General features: G+C 34.0%; 1 protein-coding gene across 2 annotated transcripts in view; it reads right to left on the bottom strand.

The window, feature by feature from the left end:
• The window catches only part of LOC118749364, a 910,564-nt gene that overhangs the window by 94,525 nt on the left and 806,298 nt on the right, over positions 1–9,741 (bottom strand). The window contains exon 1 of one of the 2 annotated variants that reach the window (XR_004994207.1): positions 4,248–5,714. The exons of the other annotated variant lie outside the window; for it this stretch is intronic. The gene's annotated coding sequence lies outside the window, so the exon portion shown is untranslated. Of the gene's footprint in view, positions 1–4,247; positions 5,715–9,741 lie in introns of those variants that run through there. 2 annotated transcript variants of the gene reach the window in all.

Here is a 9,741-nt window from a genome sequence, read left to right as displayed (position 1 = left end):
TTATCTACTTACTTTGTACACACACTACACATGTAATACACACACACCTGAGACAGAAAGAAATGTCAGAAAAAACTTTTGATTTTGTAAAACACAATTGTTAAGATTTTCCTGCGTGCGGACGTGTCCGAACAACCCCCGATTTTTTTGAATAAACCTCCTCAAATTTACATTTTAACGAAAAGTTCCCCGTGTCTTTCTTATGCAAAGCGGAAAACGTAAGTGACAAGAGTGATAAGCTACAGTAAAAATTCCATAGACCATAGTGATCCACTGTTCAATGCCAAACAATTGGCAGCACTGCTGCTTATTCCTTGAAATTGTTGTTGCATTTGCCTGTTTGTTTACATTTTCTGCTAAACAGCTGATTGTTTTAGGTGGGATTTGGTGGGATTGATTAAACAACCTACCAATCAATGTTGATTGTTTGGTATAAACACAGGGTTGCATATCTCATATTTTTTTTTTTTTAAGGACCACATTTATTTATTTATTTATGTCTAACAACTAACTATAGTTAAAACAGACATTAAGCAGAATATTAAATATAACTATCTGTCATTATGCTAAATTGTCTACTTAAAAATTTAATTTACAAGAATTACTTACATATGAAAGAATTCAAAAACCCAGTCTAGAATTTCAAACAGATTAGAAATTACAAAATGTACATGATCTTAATGACTGGACATAAGAAATCTTTCCAATTCTAATGTGGTTGCTCTAGTATTGGTAAAGTCTATGTCTAAAAAATTTGAAAAGTGATTGAAGTCTGATAAGGTTCTGTTTATTGGCGCGTTTGCACCATAAACCGTTCTACTTAGCCCAACCTTAAACACGTCAAAACGACGCAATTTACGGCTAGGAACATAAAAATGGATTCTCTCAAGTAGGGCCGGGCACTCAACTTTTCCCGAAATAATACCCAATAAAAATGCGATAGCCTGAGAAGTTCTTCTATTATGCAAAGTTGGAAGGCTAATTAGCCGACAACGGGATACATATGATGGCAATGGTTTCGCAAACCTTAGTGAACGCAAAGCAAAGCGTAAAAATACTTTTTGCACCTTTTCTAAACGATTTATATGAACAGAATGATTCGGTCTCCAGATAAACGCAGCATATTCCAGGTTTGAACGCACAAACGCTGTATAGAGCATTTTAATAGTATAAGGATCGGTGAACTCTGAAGAGTGACGTCTAACAAATGCAAGCATGGCAAATGAGTCAGCAATAGTTTTATTTAAGTGCGAAGTGAACGTGAGTTTTGAGTCGAAATGTACTCCAAGGTCCTTAATCTCACTTAACGAGTCAAGACAAACATTTTCAATGGAATAAGACGTTGATAAAGGTACTTTCGACTTAGTAAATGTCACTTTATTGCATTTCCTTGTGTTATACGGCAGACAAACGGGCTCGATTATTTGCATTACCAGCCTTAATTTGCTTTAACTCATGCAATTTCCTCTTTAAAATGAGCATAAGCAGCCGAACAAATGCACGAAATTTTTGGGAATTAACTCGGATCCGGGGAATTTTCTATGACAACACTGGTAAAAACGGCCAGTTGTTGTCTTTTGTACAAGTAAGCAAACGAAGCAGTCGAGTTTCGCGTACGCGGTAGCCGAGTGGTGAGAGTTGCGAGCTACAAGCCTGTAGCTGCCAGGTTCGATACTCGGTTGGAGCGATTGCGAAAATTTTTTTTTTTTTTATTTATTTTATATTTTTTGATTTCATTTTATTTATATATTTAATTTTACTTTATTTTCATTTGCTTTATTTTATATCACATTTCTTATTTTACTATAAGTTAATTTTAATTTTTAGAGATGAATTTTGTTTAAAATTCAACAACAACTAACTGAAAGTAACGTAAAAAAAATATAGAACTTAAAAAAAAATAATGAAAAGGAAATAAAAAAGCATACTGGCCGTGGGAATCGAACCCACAACCTTGCGGCTGGTTTATTCGCATTACTGCCGTCTGTAATATTACATTTACATTGAGCCCAAATGCGTCATTTGGGCGAGAAACCTCAAATGCGAGGCCAAATCACGCATTTCTCCATACAAATTCACATTTCCAGAATGACGCATTTCGACGCATTTACACAAAATCACGAAACAAATGCGTTCCAATTGCCGTACTATTTTATTGAACGCACTCAGAAACAAAAGTTCCACAAAAGCTTTGGTTTGTCTTTGACATTTGGAATTTTTCAAACACAAAACAAACACAACGAAATAAATAAATCTTTGAAATTTGTGTGTAAAAATTGTTAATTTATACAAGAGCTTTACACATTTTTAGTTTAATCAAAGAATAATTGCCTTTTTGTGTCCAAAAAGCGTTAACAATATAATAAATGTAGTGTTTGTTTACATACATTTTGTTTTTGTCTTCCCTTTTCATTTGATGAGAAGTCAAAGCAAATGCGGATCAAGCAGTGTAAACACCTTCAAATGACTGATTTCAAATCACGCATTTTGGTCCAATGTAAATGTAATATAAGGGTAAAATTTTAATTTGCATTTATGCTTATTAATTCAAATTAATTTTCTCCGTCTGTCTACCATATTAAGGAAAAGCCGATTTTCAACACACCATGTATAAAGCCTGTCAAGCTGCGATTGAAGTTCAGCCGAGTCATTTATGCATCTAATTTCAGAATATATTTTCTAGTCATCTGCAAACAGAAGAAAACTAGCATTTGAAAAACAGGAACTGATGTCATTAATAAATAGTACGAAAAATAGTGGGCCCAGGATGCTACCCTGTGGGACACCTGAGAGAGCAGAAAATGGCTTAGACGAAACGCCATCGATAACCACCGTGCTAGATCTCATGCGTAGGTAGGACCTGATCCACTTTAGGAAGCCCGAATGGATACCCATAGATTCTAACTTAGTTAATAAAATATTGTGGGATATCTTGTCGAATGCTTTAGAAAAGTCTGTGTATATCACACCAAGTTTAAAGCCATTACGATAAGTTGAGAAACAATCCTCCGTGAAAACTGCAAGGTTAGTCACCGTAGATCTTCCCGATACAAAGCCGTGTTGATTAGGACAGATCAAATGTTTGACTTTAAAAAAAAGTTTAGTTTTAATGATATTTTCGAATATCTTAGCAACTGTGGACAATTTACTAATTGGTCTATAATTTTCAACGTCGAACTTGTTTCCAGTCTTAAAAATAGGTGTGATTGATGTTCGCTTCCAGTCATCAATAAACAGACCTTCAGAAAGAGATTTGTTGAATATTAGTAATAATGGCTTCACTAGAGAAACATAGTTTTTGAATAAGATAGCTGAAAAACGATCAACGTCCATGTGAGACGAGCTTTTTATATTTTTGATACCCTCAATAATATCATCTTCTGTTAAGTAAGTGAACCCACATCAAGAGTAGAAGACGTGCTCTTAGGGAAGTTTTTACGGATCTTTGATAGGTCATCCACAGACAGGTCATTATCAGATACGAAATTTGCAGCCTCAGACACAGAAGTAGCATTATCTTTTTTGTAAAAAACGGTTTTGGGTATACTCGAGCCTGTTTTCCTGGAACTGATATAGGACCAAAAATGCTTCGGACTTACTTTGATATCCGACTCGAAATCACGGATATAATTTTTGTAACGCTTCTTATTTAACATTAAGAACTCTGATTTATAGTAACGATATTTTCTGAAAAAACATTGCTTTTTGGTTGATTTGAATTTTTTATAAAACTTATTTTTAAAATTTTTTAGACGCTTTAAATCCTTTGAGGACCAAGGAAGTTTATACATTCTTGGTTTAAAAATTGGCACATATTTAGAACATTGATCAGATAAGTGGGTTTTGAATAAATTAAAACAACCTTCAACTTTGATATCCTTAAACAAGTTATCCCAGTGTAATTCACCCAACGCAGTATCCAATGTGGCAAAGTCACAGCGATTATAATTAAATGAAACAGCCCTGTATACTAGGGAATCTTCGAAAAATTCAAAAAATTCAATGTCTAAAACCAATGGTAAATGATATGAATTGGGTGGGGATATCGAAGAAGAAGGTTTCGAAATTACAAAGTTTATGTTGTACGTTACAAAGACTAAGTCTAGATGGCGATTCATATTGTTGCCGTGGCCATTTATTTGAGTAAGGCCAATACTTAAAAAGTTATCAATAACATATGACTCAACAGAACTTTGTACATTTGAGGGAGTCAAGAATAAATTATTATCGAAAAATGACCAGCTTACATTGCTTAAGTTGAAATCTCCAAGCACACAAAGTTGGTTGTCCCCAATATTACGATGAATAGCTAACACATTGTCAACATGCGACATGTATAAGTTAGCACAGCTAAGTGGAGGTATATAAGAGGCGCAAATATACAGCAATCCAAGGGAACCACTGACACGAACACAAAGTTGATCGATGATAGTGTCTTCATTTTGAAGAGGTAGAAACGAAGCTTGGAGATTAGTACGGGCCACAATTAAAACTCCCCCACCTCGGCTACATCCGGTTTTAATGGGATCTCTGTCTTTACGAAAGACATCGTACTGATTCGGGTCGAAAAACTCCGCATCGAAAAAATTTGCATTGAGCCAAGTCTCAACGATAACAAAAATATCATACTCCAAGTGCGCACTTAGCATTCGAACAGTATCGGCCTTAGTCCGGAGTCCAGAGGCGTTTTCAAAATAGAGTTTAATGTGCTTGTTCGGCCTGGGAGAAGCAACTATGCCGGGGGCAGTTGCCCTCCCTGTTTTTGAAAAAAACGGAACTGTCGAATATTAACATTTGTTGGCCAGATTTCTGGCTTCAGCAAATTAAAATATACATGTTCAGGAACTCCCAATTTGAAGTTGATATATTTAAGGGCTGTCTCATTTGTATCCTTCTTTACCAGTTTATAGCAGGCAATTTGTTGCTTATCAACGATGACTTGATTCGACACGTAATTAATAATATCGACTTCCGAAACCGTTGGCTTGAACGATGATAAATGGAGCCACTTAAAACGCGAAAATACTCCCAGATCATTATTTTCATTACGGCCAACCACGACATTTCTCCGCTTGGGCACTTTCTTTCGCGGCACAGTAATCCAATTAGCCCCGAGTTGCGGCTGGGTAGAAGCATTTAATATATCTGACGAAGCAGTTGGCAGTTGTTTAGATGCAGATGGCAAAGCATTGTGAGTAGCATTTACAACAGCAGTGGAAGGTGAAGATGTTTTAGTAACCGTAGCCAATGCAGTTGATAACGCAGTCGGCATTTGTTTAGAAGCTGATGACACAGCGACAGAAGTGACATTATTCACGTCAGCAGGAGAAGATGAAGAAGCATTGTTTGCTGTTATCATATTAGCTGATAATGCAGTTCGCATTTGTTGAGAAACCGACGGCAAAGCATCCGAAGTATCATTATTATCCGCCTCAGCTGGAGTAAGTGAGGGTGCATTGTTAACAATCGCAGAACTCTCAAAAGCCGAAGGTTCAGCCAATGACAGAACCGACGATTTAGCAACCATGTCAGTTTGAGAGTGTGAAACATTTTCCATAGCCGAGGTTGGTGGCATCGCTCTCCGTAGGTCAGGAAAACGGTTTAACTTTTTCTTGTTGTTGTTCATCTTAGCAGTTGATTTAGAATTAGCAACAACATCCTTTAGGGAACCGAATTCTGTACATAAAGTTTTTAAACATGATGAAACATTTTTGTTGTGTTCACAGTTTTTTAGATTTATTATTTATTTCTTTTTGAATTTCACCAAATTGGCCCATTATTGTGGTTACAATAGAGTCTAAGCCATTTTTATGCGTAGCCATGAAAGACTCCAAAGACCTTGTTAATTTTGCAGGCAATAACAAACACTCAGGGCAAAGATAGCAGATATGCTTATTCTGGTTAAATAGCCTGTCATCATATTCTGATATTTGGCCCACACAGCAAGTACGGTGAAATTGTTTTTGACAAAAACCACTGCACGGCACAATTAAAGTATCATTTCGCGCAAATGATTTGCCACACTTTCCGCAAGAGTCCATATTAAAAACCACTAACAAACCAAAAAGCAAGTAGTAAGTAAGTTGCCGGAAGATTTACAATTATTACGTGCTACTCCCATAAGAAACAGGGTAAACATACCGCCAATTTGACCAAGTTGCGGAGACATATATGTGTGTATAATAAGATGGACAATCCATGGTGCCGCAGCTTAATTTGCGTTAAACACACATATATAAATCTGTGCTAATATACAGATTTTTTATAATTCTGATGAGGGTGCAATATTAGCACCGAAAGCTAAAGAAATAAATTGACATAATACTTATCAATTGGCTCGTAGATATCGTCTTTGGTTTCATCTTCAAGTCAAAAAGCAAGAGCCGAAGCAAAACACGTCCGCACTCTAGCGCGGTTGGTAATGCAAATAATAGCAAAATTGGCCATTTAAGTGCAGACTAAATGTATGATCTGAAAATGAATAGTGAAAATTAATCAACAATCTCTACTTAATTAGGCCATCTGAAATCTGGCCTAACAGTTGCTAAATTTGAAAACTATTACACATTCTTTCAGGCTTTCAATACATACTCCGGCAAATGGTTTTATGAGAAGCGACTTCATGGCAGTAGTAAACTCGGAGGTTTGAAAATACGACCGCAGACTGGGAATTGCGTAGAGCAACATTTGCTGGAACTTTATGTGGGATCTGGATGACAGTCTCCCTAAAATAAATTTGAAAAATTTATTGAAATAGTAACTCTTCTGACTATGAATTTTTGAGGAAAATTATCCGTTTTGACTAGTTATATTCAATAATTTTATTGAGCTCGAGGCCGTTCTGAAATGAAAAGCTATTGTGGAAATAATAATTTTTATTTTTTGAAAAAATGGCCTCGAGCTCAATAAAACTGTTGAATATAATTGTTATAAGGCCATAAAATAACAAAAAATACATTTTGACTATTTAGATAAAAATATTTAGCAAAACGAAGAAAAGGTTAACATTTTAACACGCAGGAAAAACTTAGGCAATTTTGCTTAAATGTAAGCAAAACGGCAACGCTGCTCGTGAGTTGCGCAAGCTCAGAGCAAACTAACGAGAAAGCGAGGGGCTAAAATGAGGCAAATCCGACCCATGGTTACAATAGAAAGCGAGGACAATAGTGAGGATACAGGTTTGCTTGGTGAACTTCTAAACCAAATAAGTCAACTACATCCAACAATGCATGCATTTTAGAAGGATATTCAGCTATTGAATCATTCAATGAATGCACAGACACAAAAGAAAATTTAGCTGCCTTTCAGTATAATACATAAAGTGCAAGTTTTAACACCGTCGACAAAAAAAAATTCTAATAAATCAACGGTAATTTCTATCTACTTGAAACTTCCACCTTATCACTGAAATTGAACGGGCTACAAAACTGCATTTTTTTAATCTGATTAAAAACTTTGAAATTTGATGAACATTTTTTAAAGCTTGATTAATTTTATGAATTTTATACAAAGTTTGCAAAAATGATTTATGCGGTTTTTGTTATAGAATGAGTTATATTTTAAATGAAAATTATAGAGAAAGATTTTTGGAAAACTTTTTGAATATTGTGAAAAGACTAAATTACAAATCCTTTTGAGAGTGACTGTATGTAATTTGTATGGTACGATTAATTCATGAATACTCGCTTGTAAAATCTTATGAACATAGCTGTAAATGAATATCCATACACATAATATGAAGCAAATATCAAGATAATTTAGATACTTAATGCCAAAACTGTGCCATTGTCAATCACTATTTTCTGTTCTTTTAAACGAAACCGGAAGAGTATTTTTTAATTTAGTTTGTATGTATACTAGGGTGTTCCAAAAATGCATGTGAAAAAGTAAAATCGGAATTTTTATGTTCTCACCCCCTAAGATTGTTCTAAACCGAAAAAAGTAAACCCATATTTTTTATTTTGAAATCAAAAAATATTTAGAGGTCGCTCAAAGCGCCCAAAGTTTTCCATGTATTTCACCGTGCGACAAAAACCAAAAATTTTTAAAACACACGAAAAAATGAATTCACAAAACTAGGAGCCAAATATAGTAAAACTGCGTATTTAATTTTTCTCTCTGACGTCAGGATTTTTTTTAAAGGACATTGATATTTCCAGGATATGACTGAATAAAAAAATTATTTAAAAGATTTGGTGAATTGTAGAGTAACAATATGGGTATCAGTTAAAAGAAAAAATTCTGTAGAATTAAAAACAAAATTAATTTTTTGTTTCACCAGGACGAATAAATGTCGAATATGTCCTTTTAAAACTTTATCCTTGAATATCCTTGGAAATTTCCAATATTTATTTTTGAAAAAAATATATGTGAATGACTAACACGTAAACTACCACATTCTCGAATTTCGTCCTTCTAACTTAATTAGTTTTAGATAAAAAAATTTTAAACTTCTCTTTATAAGATATTGATAGTTACAATATACGTAAATGAAGATACTAGAATCATTACACTGTACAGCACTCCGCTGCGTATTGGACCAAACCAATTTTTTTTAAGAGATTGAGTCATAGGTAAAAAAATAACTTCTCCATTTTTCGAAGTTAGCCGCCAAAATCGATATATAGGCCTTCGAATTTCGAAATATGTTCTTTGGTAAAAAATTATTTTTTATTATTATATGTAAATAACTAAAAATACAGTCGTAGACCGCCTTTTGCTCTTATTTAAATTTTTATAACTTTTTCTTTGCAAACTTATATTACAGTTGCTATAAGGGGGCGAAAGTCGGGTCTTCGAAAAATTAAAAACCTTATATTTCAAAAAATTGTTAACTGATTTTTAAAAAGCTGGTACTGTTGTAAACGTGATTGGACCCCCTTCTTCTCTTCTGATATGCATATTTCTATACTTTGAATGTAAAAGTTTGAGAAAAAACATTTCAAAGGAAAAAATATCTTAAAAAAATATATATATTTTAAACAAATAAATTACTAACCGATTTTTTAAAAATTGATATTGTTGTTAACGCGATCAAATCTTCTTTATTCTGATATGCGTATTTGTATACTTCGTATATAAAAATTTGAGAAAAAACACTTCAACGGAAAAAATACCTTTTTTTATAAAAAACAAAAAATTAACAATGAAATTACTAACCGATTTTTAGGAATTTGGTATCGTTGTAAAGGCGATTGAACCGCCTTCTTCCGGTGTGCATATTTGTATACTTCGTGCAAAAAATGCCTTTGTTTTATAAAGAAAAATATTTTAAACAAAAAAATTACTGACCGATTTTTAAACAATTGCTATCGTTGTGAAGGCTACAAGAGAACTTATACTTTCTTAAACCCGAAAATTTCGTTGTATATGTATACAAAAAAAAAATATAATTAACAAGTAAGAAAGTCTAAGTTCGGGCGGAGCCGAACATTAAATACCCGGCGCGAGTATTAAATATATGTTTTTCACCTTTCCGAAAGCTACCGCTACATGGTAAACCGGGGTGTATCCATTTTGAGTAAATTAGCGTCCTAAAATTTCGAAATATTGAAGTTTCAAGCATTTCTGAAATTTACTGTTATATGAAAAGCGGCCGTAATTTTAGTTCGATTTCAATAAGCACACCTAAAAGTTAAACATTCTAATAATAGAAATATTAACAAAAACCAAAAAAAAAAACCAACAAACACATGATCAACTGAATTGCAGCGGAATAGCTGCGCTTGATTGTAGTTGGCT

Source organism: Rhagoletis pomonella, unplaced genomic scaffold, assembly GCF_013731165.1.
Source record: "Rhagoletis pomonella isolate Grant_MI unplaced genomic scaffold, Rhpom_1.0 Rhpom_scaffold_00015, whole genome shotgun sequence".
NCBI lineage: Eukaryota > Metazoa > Arthropoda > Insecta > Diptera > Tephritidae > Rhagoletis > Rhagoletis pomonella.
Note: the sequence above shows the minus strand (reverse complement) of the source record. Positions and strands in the feature narration are given on the sequence as shown.